General features: G+C 33.7%; 1 protein-coding gene across 2 annotated transcripts in view; it reads left to right on the top strand.

Annotated features, from left to right (window-relative positions):
• Positions 1–6,859: 6,859 nt before the first annotated feature.
• The window catches only part of LOC136316901 (putative P2Y purinoceptor 10), a 32,909-nt gene continuing 19,266 nt past the window's right edge, over positions 6,860–20,502 (top strand). For both annotated transcript variants that reach the window (XM_066249250.1, XM_066249249.1), the window contains exon 1: positions 6,860–6,978. The gene's annotated coding sequence lies outside the window, so the exon portion shown is untranslated. The remainder of the gene's footprint in view (positions 6,979–20,502) is intronic.

Raw genomic sequence — 20,502 nt, 5'->3', positions numbered from 1 at the left:
CTATCTATCTATCATCTATCTATCTATCATCTTTATTTATCTATCTATCATCTATCTCTCTATCATCTATATCTATCTATCTATCATCTATCTATCTATCTATCTATCATCTATCTATCTATCTATCATCTATCATCTATTCAACAATGTCTCTTACACATTTATCCCCAAATAAATCTGAAGACAATTTACAATAAAATGATTCTAAAACATGACAGCTCAAATAAATATTAAATTAATAAATACATTAACATTTTGACCATAATTTTAAGTTTTTTGAATCTATTGAAATCCATCACTTGAATCATATTAAGATCTCCTGTTTTAAAAGAAGAACAAAAAAGGATTCAGATAGGTCAAAGAAACAGGAAATTTAAGACACTAAATTCAGCTCTGAATGTTTTAGGAATTAAGACGGAGAAAAGGTTAACTAAGTTGGCTATTCAATCTCATTGTCAGGCAGCACTACTAAAAGGTTATGACATCTACTTTTGTGTGTGTGTGTGTGTGTTGTTAATTTATTTATTTAAAATTTTGTATCAAATTTATTGGGATGGAATTAGTTAATAAAATTATACTAATTTCAGATGCACAATTCTACAATACATCATCTGTATATTGTATTACATATTCACCGTGCCAAGTCAAATGTCCCTCTATAACCAGCTATCTTTTCTCTACTCTCCTCCACTTTCCTTCACCCCCTTTCCACCCTGCAGTCCCCACACTGTTTCTGTGTCTGTAAGGTTTTTTTCTTTGTTTAATACCTTCAGCTTTTTCACCCAGTCCTTCAACCTCCATCCCTTCTGACAGCTGTCAGTCGTCAGTCACATCTACTCTTTAAAGTATCTGGTCTCTTGACTACATTTTTTTATGAGATAGCAATTTAGTTTCTTTCTTTCCAATAACAACACATTTATTTGTATTGACTCTTTATTCTCAACTCTAATTTTTAATTGCTCATGGTCTGTTCAGGACATGTCTCAACTTCAAATCTTTTATCAACTCATGCTTGGATAATTACATTTCTCTTGACTGATTTCCTTTCAGTCAGACACACTCCTTCCCCAATTTATTTGTATATTAGCTTAAAAGATTATTATAAATAATGGGTTTGATCAGAGCCATCTTCAGTCCATCTGTTTTCTTTAAATATTAAAAAGAAAAAGTATCCCTGCCAGTTTAAGATAGTCCTATGGTTAAAAGACTTGCCTTTGTTAATTAGAAAATTATACATCTTCCTCCATGTAAAGCAGGATTTGACTTCTTCCTCCTCCTTTTCTCCCCTCCTCCTCCTTTTTTAAAAATTTTTTATTTATTCATTTTAGAGAGGAGAGAGAGGAAAGACAGAGAGAGAGAAGGGGGGAGGAGCTGGAAGCATCAACTCCCATATGTGCCTTGACCAGGCAAGCCCAGTGTTTCGAACCAGTGACCTCAGCATTTCCAGGTCGACGCTTTATCTACTGCGCCACCATAGGTTAAGCTTTCCTCCTCTTCCTCCTCCTCCTCCTCCTTTTTCTTCTTCTTCTTTTTCTTTGAGAGATAGAGAGAGAAAGACAGAGAGATAGAGACAGAGAGAAACATCAACTCATTTAACTTGTTGTTCCACTTAGTTGTGCCATTGACTGCTTCTCCAGGTAAATCAAGACTGTTTTTATGAGCACTGTTTGGCTCAGATTTCAGCTGCTATACATATCTTAGATAGTCACTCATTTGCACTGTGCAACCATATACATTGGTCCTGGCTTTGTTTACATTAATCATTCTACCATGCCAAGCTTTATTGAGGTGCCATGGTTTATAAACATATCACAATCATTTGATTTTTCTTCTATATAAACAGGTAAAAAATAATCCAAAAAGCAAAGATGGTTCCAGAGAGCCACTTAAAATATTCCACCTTCAAACTATAACTACATCAATAGTAAAACTAATATTTTAGGGAGAAATCACTAAGACATACTCCAAATATCTCACTCACTTTTGAGTTTTAAAACTTTGCTCTTTATGCATTAAATAACATTTTCAGACAAAAGTCTGTTGAAAGACTGTTAGTGAGTCTGTCTAATGGGATCAGTCAATTTCAAATTCATGAAATCCTGAAAGTTGTATTTGGAATCTTTACACCTTCCTTCTGAACACCTTTCTCCATTTTTAGAAATTTAAATTCTCTTCCCCCCTTTCCAAAAATTACCTAAACGATATTGTACCAATATAATTTTAAGAATGTTATGTGATAAGATTAGCATTTTCAAAGACAAGTGAACAGAGAGGGCAAAGCTTAAACTAAAACAGTGCCTCAAAAAAGAATTTTAGTCATCTTTAAAAGAGACATTATGAGATATGGTATACCTGGTAACTTTAAATTATTTCAATTTGGGCCCTGGTCAGTTTGCTCAGTGGATAGAGCATCAGCCTGACATATACAAGTCTCCAGTTTGATTCTTGATCAGGGCACACAAGAGAAGTGACCACCTGCTTCTCTCTTCCTCCTTCTCCACCTTCTCTCTCTCCTCCCCTCCTGCAGTCAGTGGCTTGATTGGTTCAAACGCTGGACCCAGGCACTGAGGATGGCTCAGTTGGTCCCAGAATGTCAGCTTCAGGTGTTAACAATAGCTTGATTGATTCTAACACTGGCCCCAGATGCGGATTGCAGAGTGGATCATGGTAGGGGTGCATGTGGAAGTCTGTCTCACTATCTCCTTTCCTCTCACTTAAAAAATTTATTTCAATTTGGTGACTTGATAAGATTGTTCTTTATTACAAAGGAAGTTTCTATTATTACAACCCTTTAACACTTAAAACATACAAGATGACAAAGCATAGCAATGTGGTCTAAGCATTTCAATATATCTCAGAAATATTTATCTTCTATAGCCAGCTTAAAAATCATATTTAACTCATGTGCACACATACATACACACACAATAAAAGGAAGAAGAAAAAGATGATAGAGTATGGTGGGTGTGTGCAGAACAAGAAGAGCAGTACATTTTTGACACTTAACATTCAAAGCACCATAACAAAGACACACAACATTTCATATCATTAGGTAGAACAGCAGGCATTGCATCCATGAAATCTATTGATGAAGTACAGTATCCTCTGTAAATTTAGCAAGCTATGAAATAACTTCCTGTTAGCTTTCAGAATAGTACAAATGAATTCCCTCATGAAGTAAATTTATTTACAGATAACATGATACTGTATATAGAGAATCTGAAAGACTTCACCAAGAAACTAGTAGAACTGAAAATTAATTCAGTAAAGTAGTTAGATACAAAATAAATATCCAGAAATCAGTTGAATTTTATACATCAATAATGTACTATTATAAAAAGAAACTCAGACAACAATACCATTTACAATTGCATCAAAAAATACTTAGGAATAAATTTAACCAAAAATGAAAAAATGCCTTGTACTTGGATAATTATAAGACACTGAAGAAAAAAATTGAAGAAGATACAAATAAATTGAAGCATATACTACACTCATGGATAAGAAGAATTAAGCTCAATAATATGTCTATACTACCCAAAGAGATTCAATGCAATTCCCATCAAGATACCAATGGTATATTTCACAAAACTAAAACAAATATTTCAAAAAAACTATTTAGAACCACAGAAGACTCTGAATTGCCATAGCAATTTTGAGAAAGAAAAACAAAGGAAGAAGAATCACACTGCCTAATATCAAACTGTAGTACAGGGCCATAGTAATCAAAACAGCACGGTCCTGGCATGGAAACAGACAAACATATCAATGAAACAGAATAGAAAGGTCAGAAGTAAATCAACTATTTTATAGTTAATTATTTTTTTTTTAGATTTTACTTATTAATTTTTAGAGAGAGGAGGGTGTTAGAGAAGTGGGAAGAATCAGATCATAGTAGTTGCGTCCTGTATGTGCCTTGATCAGGCAAGCCTGGGCTTCAATCTTGAGACCTCAGTGTTTTAGGTCAATGCTTTATCTACTGCATTAACACAGGAAGGGCTTATTTTTAACAAAGGAGGCAAGAATATCATATAATATGATAAAGATAGTCTATTCAATAAATAGTGTTGGAAAAATTGGACAGATAACGCATAAAAAAATGAAACTAGACTACCTTCCTACACTATACAAAAGAGTAAATGCAAAATGAATTAAAGACTTAAATGTAAGTCTCAAAACCATAAATATTCTAGGAGAAAACAGGCAGTAAAATCTTGGACATTTCTTTAAGCAATATTTTCTGATATATCTCCTTGCAAGGGAAACAAAAACAAACAAACAAATGAGACTATATCAAAACAGAAGTTTTTGCACAGCAAAAGAAATCATCATCAAAATTAAAACACAATCCACATATTCACCAATGATACACCAGATAAGTGTTTAACATAAAAAAATTTAAAAATAGACAAAGGAACTGAATAGACACTTCTCCAAAGAAAACATACAAATGTCCAATAAATATATAAAAAAATTCTCAATGTCTCAATGTCGCTAATTATCAGAAAAATGCAAATTAAAAGAACAATGACATATTACCTTACGCCTGTCAGAATGGCTATCATGAATAAATTAATAAATCAATAAATAACAAGTGCTGGCAAGGATGTAGAGAAAAGGAAACCCATGTACGCCATTAGTGGGAATGCAGATTGGTGCAACTACTTTGAAAAACAGTATGGGTTTTCATCAAAAAATTAAAAATTGAACTACTTATATCCCAACAATTCTACTTCTGTGACTATATTATCCAAAGGAACCGGAAATACTGATTTGAACAAATATACACAGCCTTATGTTTATTGCAGCATTATTTATAATAGCCAAGATTTGGAAACAGCTGTGATACATTTATATAGTGAAATACTACGTGGTCATCAAAAAGAAGAAAATCTTTTTTTTTTTTTTTTTTTTTTTTTTGCGACAGCATGGAGAGACCTGGAAAGTATTATGCTAAGTGAAATAAGCCAGGCAGAGAAAGAGACATTCCATTTAATTTTACTTATATATGGAAACTACTGGACTAAATTTACAAACAAGTAAATAGAAACTGATTCATAGGTACAGTGAACTGACTGACAGCTGTCAAAAGAAAGGTGGGTTGTGGGCTGAATGAAAAAGTTGAAAAGACAAAGCAAAGAAAATGTCACAAACACAGACAAAAGTATGGTGACTGACAGAAGGAAAGGAATTGGAGGAAGTTATAAGACGGTAAAGGGAGGGTAATGGGTGGAGGAAGTGTTGGCTGCTAAATAGCACCATATGTTAGATTGGCGGAGTCAGATTGGATCTTGGTTTAGCACCCTTTGTAACTTCATTTCTGGATAAGAAAGAATTCAGAGTTAAGACTCAAACTATAAAAGAAAGTTTATTGAGACATTCACAGAAGTAGAAGAAGTAAGCTATAGAATAAATGGGTTCAGGAAACCAGTTACAGAAGCAAAGAAGGACCCTTGGACCATAGGAGAAATACAGAGGTAAGGAAAATGTGTCTGGCAAAAGACAGCAGAGAAAGAGATGGGTGTGCTTTGTAGAAAGAGCCGCGCTGGGACCTGTGTCTTGAGGGTATTTATGTAAATGTCTTAGGGTTGCATCTCAATATACCTGTTTTCCAAGTGTATCATTCCAGGGTTGTGGTCTTAACTGATTGGTCAGTGCCAGAACAGGTGGTCATTAGTGAATGCAGCTAGTTTTGATGTCAGCCATGGTGTCACTTGTCTGGTTTTGTTTTTTGGGGCCTGGAGCGGAAACACGGCTGAGGCGTAGATGTTATACCAAGAGGTTAATCCTTTAAGGAATGTTCATGAAAGGCCCACATGGAAATTGCATGAAGCCACTGTTTGGCCCTTTGTTCTTCCTCCAAGGGGGTTTATCATATGACTAAGGATATGCCAGAGGACAAAAGGTCAGGATAGTGTTCTAACCACATGACCAGTGATATGAATGTTCAGGGAGTCTAAACTGCATGACCAGCAATATATTAAAGGAGGAAAGGATACCCTGGGGGACAATGTCCTTGTTTTTTCAGTTTTGCCCATTACTAGGCGCCTGGGGCTTTCTGCCCTGGTGATTTCCTGTGCCCAGCTTATAGTCCTTGCTCTGCTCATGTCTCCCTAGCCACCTACTATGGATATATACACACAATATAACACACAGATGATGTATTATAGAATTGTACACTTGAAACCTATATCATTTTATTATCCAGTGTCACCCAAATAAATTAAATATTTTTTTAAAGAAGTGAATTTCTTGCAAGATTGTGAAACTAAAAGAACTCATGGTAAGAAACAAAACACTTGGGTACACAATGGAAAATAATTATAAAAAAGCAGTGTTTAATGTTCTCTTTTTAAAAATGATCAGAATTTTAAGTATTTAAATTTTAAAGACATTTTAAATCATTTTAAGAATGTTAAAATTATTTTTATTACATTTTTAAACAAAGAAGTAAGATTCTAACAGTTAAGCTGGGTTTTTATTTTAAAAATTTTCAGAATAAACTGAGAAAACTATGGTAATACATGACAAATTAAAGTCAGTTACTCTGTTCCTGATTGAAGTATACCACTCATGGAAACTCTGAATTTATCAAAGCCAAAATTTCAATTTTCTTTGCCCACAATATCCGCTAAGGGGAATGCTTTCCTAAACAACTGAGTGATGCTGCTGACGAGCAGTTGTACCTCTCATTAGAAGTAAACGATTTGTTTTTTTCCTGTTTTACTGAATAAACTACGTTATTTCCTCTTGTAGCTGTACAAGCCCACAGTTCTCTACAGGATATCTGGGTAGGAAGGGTAAGATTCTTGGCTTTCTCTTCATTCTTTAAAAAAAAAAAACGGAACTTAAAATTCTCTATGAATTGAAAACGACAATGTGAGTGTTTGCTGCCTTCACGGAAAATGTAATTCTGAATCTGCTAATATACTACTTTTTAAGGGATGAATTCTCATGAAGAATGGAGACTACATGAAGGTAATATCTATTTATAAGTTTAAATGATTAAAATGTTCACTGAAACTGCTGCATGCTTTCTATAGGAAATGTGGCTGCCTAGATAAAAAGCTCCTTTCTCTACAATTTAACATGCAATTGACATAAACAGGGAATCCAGACTTAAATTAAACATTGCTCCTAGCAAACTGATGTTAAAATTAGGAGAGTGGTTGATCAAACAAGTTTCTGTTAATGTGAGCTGTGGAAGGAAAAAAAAACTCTAAAAATTTAAATCCAGGGTTTTGTCAACAAAATTAAGCAGCATTCAAATGGTTAGTACATTTAAATGCTTAAATCTTTTCAAAAGATTATACTTGACCTGTTTTCTTTGATTGAGACATTTTCCATGCATGTGTTCTGGGATGGAACATGACAGCTTCAAATAGCACAAACAGATTTTTATCAAGCCCAAGAATTTAGCACAGCTGTCAAATCTCAGAGGGACAGATTCTCAATTTATGATACACATTTCCTTGGATGTATTTTAAATTTGAGAACATGGGAAATACTTTAAGAAGGGGATCCAAGTGTTGTGCTCTCTTTGTTACAAAGAATTTCTTCCATTTTCTTTACTTGAAATAATGAAATAGTTGTTAACTTTTTTTAGAAATCTGCTAATTTCACACTTGGATTTTCATCCTTAATTATATAAGATTATTTAGAATACCTAAAAATTATATACATCCTACAGAAATTAGTGCAAGTCATCTAGGATATAAGTGAGATCTATTCATATTGATGCCTTCAGTATATTTTGTATATATTGAATTCTCCCAGATTAAACAGTTGGAGATACTAAATTCCATTTTAGTAAAAAAGGATTCAATGAAGATTTTTAAGTGAAATAGCAAGATAAAGACTTTATTGTACTGCTTGTTTTATTTTCCAGAAACAAAATGTAACTAACAGCTGTAGGCTACATGAGCATGACTCACAGGATGGCACTGACTGCATGTTATGGTTGCCAAGTGGCACCATAATGTTGAGTATTGAAAGCAGCTCCGCCTAATCTTTTTGACCACAAGTATAGGTGGGGCTTTTTCTCTGTCGAAGCAGTTCCAAAGTGGCTGAGCTTTGGTACAGTGTATGAAACCCGGGCAGGCAAGACAGCTGCAGGGCTTTGGGAGACTCCAGAAGAGCTGAAGTCAGCAGTGTTCCTTGGACTGATCTTCCCCAGAAATTGCATTTTGGCAGGAATATGAAGAAAAGACCTCCTCGGCAGACTTGGAAACATTGGAATGAGTTTTTTTTCCCCCAATTGCTCCCCTTTCCTCACCTACCTAAGAAGTCAACTGAGGAGGAGACATTATTTAACCAGCTTCTGAGGCTGGGTGGGAAGAGGGAGAAAATTAATCACCTGTATAGGCCTAATAGCAAAGTTTAGCCTAAAGTTGATTCTTGGTAGGGTCTATTTACTGAGTTGTACAGTCATAGGGGGAAGGAGAGTTTGCTGTTGGCTGATTTTACTGAAGTCTTGCTTTCTGCAGCTGTTAATGTGACTGTCCTAGAAGACTGAAGAATTATTCATTAGAGCTTGAGACAGTTTTCCACTTGGTTAAAATTATTGCTCAAGATTGGAAAATAATACTTGTATATAATATCTGAGAGTATTAAGTAATAACATTCTACTAGAATTAGATTTACAAATTAGCCACAGATTAAGTGTTTAATTTTAAGGCTGGAAGAAGGCACCCCAAACCTGGTGTGTCTCTTAGCTTTAATTGTGTGTCTGTCTCCAATCAGAAATGAAACTATTAGTAATTTATTATCAGAAGTTACTTACTGCCTCTCTAAACTCCTATTTTTTGAACTTTAATGTTCTTAGGAGTGGTAAAGGTTAACCTAAAGACAATTCAGCGAATGTATTTATGAGCTTGATTTTTCAGCAAGCTGCTAGGTATTTTCAAACAAGGAAGGCTAGCACTTCAAAAGGTACTAAGTTATTGAAAAAAAGACAATGGGAGGAAAAGTGAAGACAATACAAGGTAATGGAAAGGGAAGTTTGCTGACTTCATACACCATGCCTACTTAATAATCAGAAGTCTATATTGTACATGTTCCATCCATACCTAGGCAACAATCTATGAAAATAATTATAAACAGCCCAGAGTAAGTAGTACCAATCATGGAGTTAACTTTTCTTTTCTGGCTTAGACTAGAGCAATGTTGTTGCATCTCTGTGTGCTTCAGAGTTGGTTTGAATTTACCATAAAAAATTTGAATGTCTTTTCTGAGAGCTGGCTCTGATAGGAGATTCAGTTCAATGACTGCAAAATAAGCACATTTTTTCCCCAGAGAGACTTCTGAAGGATCTGTATTGTATTTGCCAAAGCCAGAGAGCAATTTGTATGTCAAACAAAACCAAGCAAAAAACGATTTCTTAACTGTGGATCAACATTCATGAGAATAAATAGCATGGGAAATGATTTTCTACAAAGTGTGTTGTATATGAAAACCATGAGATAAATTATTTTTGATTGGTTTCCTCATGAAGCCAGACGACTGTACACATTTCAGGAGAAAGTCTTTTTTAAACTTTTTGTTTTGAAATATTTTTATACTCACAAAAAGTTATAAAAACAGTATTGAGCATACCTATGTACCCTTCATTCAGCTTTCACTAATGTTAAGACCTTACAAAACTATAGCATATTATCAAAAACACTGGAACTGACATTGGTAGAACTAAATGTACTGACCTTATTTAGATTCTGCCTATTTTTACATACAGTGTTTTTTTTTGTGTGTATAATTCTATGAAATTTTATAACATGTATATATTTGTGTAACCACTTCCAGAATCAAGACTCAGAATTGTTCCATGACCTATCACACACACAAAAAATAATAATTGTGCTATACTTTTACCTCATAATTACTCCCATCCCTAACATTTGGGCAACTACTGATATGTTGTTCCCTATCCCTATAATTCTGTCATTTTTAGGGCATTATATAAATGTAACTTTTTCACATTGGCTATGTGTGTTCAGCACCCCAAGTCAAGTCTTCTCCCATTACCATTTAGCCAACCCTTAATCTTATCCTATCTCCCCTTTCCCTTTTGTAATACTCATGTCTATGAGTTTTTTCTTTGCCTTTATCCTTTTCAGCCAGTCCCACAATCTCCATCCCCTCTAACAGCTGTCAGTCTGTTCTCCAACATCTTTGAATCTGGTTCTATTTTGAATGTTAGTTTATTTTGTTCATTAGATTTCACATTTAAGTGAAATCCTATGCTACTTGTCTTTCTCTGACTGGCTTATTTCACTTAGCACTACTTTCTAGATTCACCTATGCCATCATAAAAGGAAAGATTTCCTTTTTTTTTAATTGCTGAGTCATATTCCATTATGTAAATGCCCACAGCTTTTTTATCCACTCATCTACCGATGGGCATTTTGCTTTCAAATCTTGCCTGTTGTAAATAATGCTGCAATGAACATAGGAGTGCATATATTTTGAATTAGTGTTTCAGGTTTCCTTGTATATATTCCTAGAATTGGAATTGTTGGGTCATAAGGCAATTCAATTTTATTTTTTTTAAAGATTTTATTTATTCATTATAGAGAGGGGAAAGAGAAAGAGAGAGAGAGAGAGAGAGAGAGAGAGAGAGAGAGAGAAGGGGGGAGGAGCAGAAAGCATCAACTCCCATATGTGCCTTGACCAGGCAAGCCCAGGGTTTTGAACCGGCAGCCTCAGTGTTTCCAAGTTGACACTTTATCCACTGCACCACCACAGGTCAGACAGGCAATTCAATTTTAATTTTTTGAGGTAACTCCACACAGATTTCCACAGTGGCTGCACCAATCTGCATTCACACAGCAATGCCCAAGAGTTCCCTTTTCTCTATATCTTCACCAACATTTGTTGTTACCACAGTTTTTTTTTACTAATTTATCCATTATAGGCATTTGGGTGTTTCTGTCTTTGGCATATTAAAATAAAGTTGCTATAAAAATTAATGTAAAAGATTTTGTGTGGACAGATATATTTTGATTTCTTTTCAGTATTTATCTAGATAACAGAATGGAATGTCTAGGTTATACAGTAAGTGAATATTTATTTTATAAAAAAACCTATCAGTATTTTTTAGAATACTTGTACCAGTAACCATACTTAACAGAAATCATGAGAGATTCAGTATTTATTTATTTATTTATTTATTTATTTATTTATTTATTTATTTATTGTGACAGAGACATAGAGAGACAGAAGGACAAACAGGCAGGAAGGGAGAGTTGAGAAGCATCAATTCTTTGTTGCTGCTCCTTAGTTATTCACTGATTGCTTTCTCATATGTGCCTTGACAGGGGCAGGGAGGGCTACAGCAGAATGAGTGACTCCTTGCTCAAGGCAGCAACCTTGGGCTCAAGCTGGTGGGCCTTGCTCAAACCATATGAGCCTTCACTCAAGCAAGCGAAGTTTTGAACTTGGGTCCTCTGCATCCCAGTCCAACTCTCTATCCACTGTGCCACTGCTTGGTCAGGCTGTCTTCTTATTCTATTAACAACATTTTTCAAAAAGAAAATTTTTAATTTTTAGCAAAGTTTAATATGTTGATTTTGTTTTTCTTTAATTATTTTTGGTGGTATTTCATGGGTGGGGCAACTCTCCCTACTGAATTGGGTATTTACACTTCATATGGATTTGCTCTCCCTGAGTGTAATGCTACTGTCAAAATTATCATCTATGGACTTACAGAATACCTTATCTACTGTCATGTTATTCTACACAGTATTGTTTTTGGGCAAATAACTCACAACAAAATTAAGTGTAACAATGAACACATGCTCATATAATTCACTGTTCTTACCATGCTCTCATCATTATAAAGCCATAGTTTGATGACCTTTTGAAAAAAAAGGGCCTTTCAAAGACTGGGTTACTGTATCACCTAGGTGACAGTACCTTCCGAGACTGGGGCTGTGTTGTCTAAGAAACTGTAGGTACTTTATATCAATGTCCTGGTTCTTTCTTACATAGCCAGGATTTAAATGTCCAGTAATCAATGGGTAGAAATGGGTGTGACCCCTCTCAGCACTTACAGTGATACATTAACAAAATTTTAAACTCCTATTTTTATAACTTTAGGCTCTGCTGGTCTAGAGGTCTAACTTCCAAAGGAAGGAATGCTTGCAGTAGACAACACAACAATAATTCTACTGAACTAAAAGATGAGAATGCCACTATACCACTTTGAGTTCCTCATATCTGTGAATTAACAAGAAAATAAAAGAATTAATATATGACTAGAATGATTGATCTTAATTACTAAAGGGTAATTAAGTTGGTATTACATAACACTTGAGGTAAGGATGAGTATATGAAGGTAAAGAACAATGTGCCTTTATCAGAGAAGATCTCTAAGGGAGTCTCTTAGTTCTAACATGTCCTGTGAGTAAAGTCAATGAAATACTACAATACCCAAATCTGAGTAAGATTGTTTAAGGCCTAAAACATTCAAAAATAAAGTTGTGAATTCTCTACCACAAAAGAACCATGAAAAAATGGAGAACACACTGAGATATCTATCTATCTATCTATCTATCTATCTATCTATCTATCTATCTATCTATCTATCATCTATCTATCTATCTATCATCATGTTCCCCTTCTATATCCTTTTATCACCCAACATAATAGATATTGATAAAAATAAACTGTCTATTATAGGATATGTTATAGGATATTAAAGTTTAAAAGTGTATACCACCCAAGTATCATTCACTCTCTTATGTAGAATGAATTAGCATGCTTTTAGTTGTACACTAGAGAGTTGGATCATGTTATATGGAAGTATGATTTTATTATTGTCTTTATTTAGAGTTTAAATATGTTTTAAGAAGATGTATATAAGTGCAAAGATGACAAGGGGTGGAATGTGATGTTCTTTTTTTTGTGCGTCAGCTTGACTAGGGTACAGTCTCCAGTTACTCAAACACTAGTGTAAGTGCTGTTGTGTAGATATTTTGTATACATTATTAAAATTCATAATCAATTTACTTTAAATAAGGTAAATCATTTTACATATTCTGGAAAGTTTTGGTTCAATAGTTGAAAAGCCCTCCGGGCAGAGTTGAGTTTTTCCTGAAGTAATAATTCCACATGTGGACAGCAGCTTCAGCTCATGTCAGAGTTACAGCCTATTCTTCCTGACAGCATGCTTTATGGATTTTGGACTTGCCTAGCCAGACTCTATGATTGTTTAAACCGTCTTTGTAATAAATCCCTATTATCTATCTATCATCTATCTATCTATCTATCTATCTATCTATCTATCTATATCATCTATTTATCTATCATCTAATCATCTATCTATCTATCATCTATCTATTATCTATCTGTATGATCTTTTATAGGTTTGCTTTTTCTGTTGAATCTTGAAATATACAGCCCCTTACCACAGAAAATATAAAACTTAACCAAAAATTTATGGACATAAATGTAAGAGCTAAAGCTATAAAACTTTTGTTAGAAGTCATTGGAGTAAGCTTTGTATCTTTGGATTAAGCAATGGTTTCTTAGATACAACACCAAAAGTACATTCAACAAAACAATAGACAAAAATAGATAAACTGAACTTTATTGAGAATAAAAAACTAAAACTTTTGATTCCAAAGGACACTATAAAAAATAAAAGACACTCATAATTTGAGAAAAAAATGTTAGAAAATTGTCCGATGAAAGTCTTATATCCAGAATATTTTAAAAAATTTATTTATTGATTTTAGAGGGAGGAAATCAGAGAGAGAGAGAAAGAAAGAGACAGAAGCTTTGATCTGTTTCTGTATGTGCCCTGACCAGAGATCAAACCAGCAATCTTTTCATGGCAGGAAAATGCTCTAACCAACCAAGCTATCTGGCCAGGGTCAGAATGTATTTTAAAAATTCCTCTCGTAATTCACAATAAAAAGACAAATAACAAAATTGCAAAATGTCCCCCCAAAAGTATATAAAATGGTTAAATCAGCACATGAAAACATGCTAAATAAAACAAACCAGAAAAAGACAAATAACATATGATTTTGCTCATATATAGAATATAAAAACAAAATTTACAAAACAGAAACAGACTCAGGTACAGAAAACAAACTGATGATTGTCAGATGCAAGGGGCTTGGAGGAATGTATGAAAGAGGTGAACAAGATTAAAAAGTACAAATTAACAATTATAAAATATGTCACAGGGTGGCAAACACAACATCAAGAATATGGTCAATAATATTATAATAAATATGGTAGTACAAGATGAGTACTAGGCTTTTTGGGGTGATTACCTCAAAAGGTAAATAAATGTCTAATTACTATGGTTTGCACTTGAAACTAATTTAATATTGTATATAAATTATAAAGGAATAATAAGTTAAAAAAGTAAGCAAATGACTTGAAGAGATATTTCCCCAAAGAAAACATACAGAGATATATGAACAGATGTACATCATTAATTATCAGAGAAATGCAAATTAAAACTGAAATGAAATATCACCTCATACCTGTCAGAATGGCTATTGTCAAAAAGTCAACATTGTTGATAAACATCTGGAGAAAAGGGAACCTTTGTACACTATTGGTTAGGTTGCAAATCTGTGAAGCTATTATATTATATAAAATGGGATGGAGAATCTTCAAAAAGTTAAGAAGAAAACTAACATATGACCCAGCAATATTACTTCTGCATATTTACTTGAACAAAATGAAAACTCCAATTCACAAAGAAGTATGCATCCCCATGTTCAATGAATGCTGACTAAAATTACATAATAGATGAGGAAAAATTGTTCGATTAAACTTTTTTTTTAAGAAGCAAAAATTAGTAGTTACAGAATAGTCATGGAGGATAAAGTACAACATGGGACATATAGTCAATAATATTCTAATAACCATGTATGGTGTCAAATGGTTATGACATTTATTGGGATGATCACATAGAAAGTTATATAATGTGTCCGTAAAGTCATGGTGAATTTTGATCGGTCACTGGAAAGCAACAAAAGAAGATAGAAATGTGAAATCTGCACCAAATAAAAGGAAAACCCTCCCAGTTTCTGTAGGATGATGTGGCAGCATGTGCGCATGTGCAGATTATGATATAACACCGTGTATACAACAGAGCAGCCCACTGCCATGCCAGTCGAGATGTGGACGGTACAGAGGAAAGTTCAGTGTGTTCTGTGGCTCGCTAAATTCAAATCCATGACCAAAATACAATGTGAATGTCGGCGCGTTTATAACGAAGCGCCACCACATAGGAATAACATTACTCAGTGGGATAGGCAGTTGAAGGAAACCGGCAGTTTGGTGGAGAAACCCCGTTCTGGTAGGCCATCAGTCAGTGACGAGTCTGTAGAGGCTATACGGGATAGCTACCTAAGGAGCCCTAAAAAATCTGTGCATGAGCCCACATCGAACTGCACTGAATAGGTATGAAAATGGGAGAGTTTTCCTTTTATTTGGTGCAGATTTCACATTTCTATCGTCTTTTGTTGCTTTCCTGTGACCGGTCAAAAGTGCACCATGACTTTACGAAAACACTGTATAATGTGTAATTACTAAGTAGTACACCTGAAGCTAATATTATAATATAATGTAATGTAATGTAATGTAATGTAATATAATATAATATAATATAATATAATATAATATAATATAATATAATATAATATAAATAATAATGTTAATGATAAGTACAACATTATTTGCAATAACCAAGATAAGGAAGTAACTAGGTGTTCATTAATATATGAATGGATAAAATAGATGTGATATATTTGCAACAGCATTTGGCTATTATGGTTAAGGAAGTTGACCATCTGTCCAGTCAAAAAATCTTTGTATAAATTAAGTTGTCTTTCTGTATATGTATATTCCCAACTACAAATCAAAAATACAGTTGACCCTTGTAGAATGTAAGCTTGAACTGCACAAGACAACTTATACATGGACTGTTGAAAACTTGAGTATAAGTGAATCCACACAGTTCAAGCCCACATTGTTCAAGAGTCAATTGTAGATAAATTTAAAAAATTATTTTCCAAAATATATGCATATGACCACTTTTTTTTTCTTTTAAACAGAAACATAAAATCTCAATATAAAACCACAACACTAAATGCTTAGTTACTTTGATACAATAGTTAATAAAACCGATACACTTAAAACTTAGAAAACATCACTTGTATAGCAGTGGGAATTCTTACTGTGCTTTATTGCTTTAAGTCACTTTTTTTTTTTCATTTTGTGGTATTTTAAGTTATTTTTAATTTTCCAGGTTTTAGATATTATTGTGACCTCTATGACCCAACAATTGCACTTCTGGAAATGTATCCAAAGAAACCCAAAATATTAATTTTAAAGAAAATATGTGCCCTTGTGTTCACTGAAATGTTACTTACAATAACTCATATTTGGAAGCAGCCCAAGTGTCCATCAGTAGATGAATGGATAAGAAAATGTTGTGGTACATTTACACAATGGAATACTTCTCAGTTGTAAGAAAGAAGGAATTCTAAATTTCACCTTTTGCAACAGCATGGATGGACTTGGGGAACATTATGCTAAGTGAAATAAATAAGTCAGAAAAAGACAATTACCATACAATTTCACTTATATGTGTAATCTAACAAACAAGATAGAAACAGATTCACAGATATGGAGAACAGACTGACAGCTGTTAGAGAGATAGGGGTTGGGTGGTTGCATGAAAAAAGTAAAGGGATCAAACAAAGAAAAATAACCTTATAGACACAGACAACTATATGGGAATTTCACAAGAGAGAAAGAGGGTCAGGATAATAGAAGATAAAGAGTTGGATAAATAGTGATTAAAAAAACTTGATTTAGAGTGGTGAACACACAATACAATATACAGATGATATATTATAAATTACAAACCTGAAACCTTTATAGTTTTATTAACTAATGCCACCATGATAAATTTAACAAAAATTAAAAACAGATATATTATTGCTATATAACATACATAAATTTAAGGTGTAGAAGGTAATGATATTATACATATATATGATATATTGCAAAATGGTTGCCAAAATAGTTAGTTATAATCTCCATTAACTAACATAAATATATTTTTGTTGTGATAGTGTTTAGGATTTTCTCTCATAACAAATGTCGAGTATATAGTATAGAACTGTTGATTATGGGCATCATGTTGTACATATATTTCCAGATCTTACTGATTTGCAGCTGGAATTTCCAACTACTACACAATCTCTGAAAACCATTTTACTCTATTTTTTTTTGTATTTGTTTTTTTTAGATTCCACATATAAATGAAAACATACAGTGTTTGTTTTCTCTGTCTGACTTATTTCATATAGCATAATGTCCTAAAGATCCATCCATGTTGTCCACAAATGGAGCATTTTCCTTCTATTTTTGTCATCAAATAATATTTCATTATATATGTGTATGTATGTATATATATATGTATATTGCACATATATTTCTATATGTATATATAGCATATATAATCAGTACATGTGTTGTGTGGGTGTATATATATCATATGTACATATATATAGTGTATATATGTGTGTGTGTATATATATATAAATATATATTGCACTTTATCCAATGGACAATTGTTTCCATGTATTGATAATGTAAATAACACTTCAATAAACATGGATGTGCAGATATCTCTTTGAGACAGAGATTTTATTTTCTTTATATATACCCATAAGGTTTGTGGAATCATATGCTAGTTCTCTGTGTTCAAATAATGATTCAGTATTTGTGTATATTTCCAATGATCACCACAATAAGTCTAGTCAACATTCTTTATTATACATAGTGTATTTATTTTCTTGTGATGAAAATTTTAAGATTTACTCTCTAAGAAACTTACAAATATACCATAAATCATTATTCACTATAGTCACCATGCTGTAAATTATATTTCAATGATTTATTTATTTTATAACTGGAAATAATATCTTTTGACTGCCTTTACCCATTCTTCCCACACCACAACACCTTTGGAAGACAAAAATTAATGTTTGGTATCTATGAGCCTGTTTTTTGTTTATTTTTTTAGATTTAACATATACCGGTATGTGAAATCAGACAATACTGTCATGTGCTGCATAAAAATATTTCGGTCAACAAGGAACCATGTATATGGTGTCCCATAAGATAATAATGGTGTCCCATAAGATAATAATGGAGCTGATTATTTCTTGTTGCTTAGTGATGTGAAAGCCATCATAACTTGGTAGCATAATGTATTACTCATGTGTCTGTGGTGATTCTGGTGTATTAAGTATAGCATATACAGTTATAGTAATAGGCTATACCATTTTGGTTTTGGTAAATATACTTTATAACGTTCATCCAACAACCAAATATCATAATGATGCATTTCTCAGAACATACCCTGTCATTGATATATTATTATGTTTTTCTTTGTCTGCCTAATTATTTCATGGTATTTCTGTTTTTAATTTTTAATTTTTCACAGTGGTTGTACTGATTTACATTTGCATCAACAGTGCACAAGGATTCTTTGCTCTGTATATTTTTGTGAACATTTATTATCTCTTGGCTTTTTCTTTTTTTTTTCTTTCTTTTTTTTTTTGTATTTTTCTGAAGATGGAAACGGGGAGAGACAGTCAGACAGACTGCCGCATGCGCCCGACCGGGATCCACCCGGCACGCCCACCAGAGGTGAAGCTCTGCCCACCAGGGGGCAATGCTCTGCCCCTCCGGGGCATCGCTCTGCCGTGACCAGAGCCACTCCAGCGCCTGGGGCAGAGGCCAAGGAGCCATCCCCAGCGCCCGGGCCATCCCCGCTCCAATGGAGCCTCGGCTGCAGGAGGGGAAGAGAGAGACAGAGAGGAAGGAGGGGGGGGGTGGAGAAGCAAATGGGCGCTTCTCCTATGTGCCCTGGCCGGAGATCGAACCCGGGTCCCCCACACGCCAGGCCAACGCTCTACCACTGAGCCAACCGTTCAGGGCTCTCTTGGCTTTTGATAATAGTCATTTGAACAGTTGTGAGATAACAGCTCATTGCAGTTCTGATTTACATTTCCCTGCTAACTAGTGATGTTAAAAATGTTTCATATACATATTGGCCATTGTATGTCCTCTTTGAAAAAATATTTACTGAACTCATTTGCCAATTTTTAAATTTAATTCAGGGGTAATTAACCTTTTTATACCTACCGCCCACTTTTGTATCTCTGTTAGTAGTAAAATTTTCTAACCGTCCACCGGTTCCACAGTAATGGTGATTTATAAAGTAGGGAAGTAATTTTACTTTAAAAATTTTATAAAGCAGAGTTACAGCAAGTTAAAGCATATGATAATAATTACTTACCAAGTACTTTATGTTGTATTTTTGCTAAGTTTGGCAGAATAAATCTTTATAAAACAACTTACTATAGTTAAGTCTTTTTATTTATACTTTGGTTGCTCTGCTACCGCCCACCATGAAAGCTGGAATGCCCACTAGTGGGTGGTAGGGACCAGGTTGACTACCCCTGATTTAATTGTTTATTTTTTTGTTATTTAAGTGTATGAATTTATTATTTATTGTTGATATTAATCCTTTATCATATCTATGGCTTGCAAATATTTCCTCTCATTCTGAAAGTTGCCTTTTGATTTATAAATTGAATTTATTAGGGTGACACTGGTTCATATAACTAAAAAGGTTTCAGATGTTCAATTCATTGATCCATTTTCTGGAATCCCTCTCACCCTACACTGGAGATTAGGCACAGTAACCAGAGAGTACAGGTCTTTTGATTTTGTTGATTATTTATTTTGCTTTGCAAAAGTTTTTAGTTTGATGTAATTCTACTTGTTCATTTTTGCCTTAGTTACTTGTGTTTTGTCTCATATCCATAAACTTATTGTCAAGACCAGTGTCAAACAGTTTATTTCAAGTTTGTTTAGAAGTTTTATGATTTCAGGTCTTACATTTAAGTATTTAATCTATTTTGACTTAATTTATGTGACAGAAATAAAGACCAACTTTAGTTTCTATGCATGAAATACCCAATTTTCTTAGCACCATTTGTTGAAAAGATTCTTTTATTAATTAGTATTCTTGGTCCCTTCTCAATTATTAGGTGAATGTAAGTATGTAGAATTATTACCTGGCTCTTGATTTTATTCATTGATATATATATCAGTCTTTATGCTAGTAACATGTTATTTGAGTAATATTGAATTATAATATAGTTTTAAATGAAAAAGTATAATGCTTCTAGCTTAGTTCTTCTTTCTTACGATTGTTTTGACTGTTCAGTGTTCTGCATGACTTTTCAAAAAAATTTTTTTAATTTCAGTTATAAATGATTTTGAAATTAAAAGAATTTACTGATTGATTGATTTGAGAGAGAGAGAGAGAAAGAGATAGAAACAAGTTGTTCCACTTATTTGTGCATTCACCAGTTCATTCTTGTAGTGTCTTGACTGGGGATTGAACCCACAGTTTAGCATGTTGGGATTATGCTCTAACCAACGGAGCTATGC

This window comes from Saccopteryx bilineata, chromosome X (genome assembly GCF_036850765.1).
Source record: "Saccopteryx bilineata isolate mSacBil1 chromosome X, mSacBil1_pri_phased_curated, whole genome shotgun sequence".
Taxonomy (NCBI): domain Eukaryota; kingdom Metazoa; phylum Chordata; class Mammalia; order Chiroptera; family Emballonuridae; genus Saccopteryx; species Saccopteryx bilineata.
The sequence above is the reverse complement of the archived record's forward strand: the minus strand, read 5'-3'. Positions and strand labels throughout refer to the sequence as shown.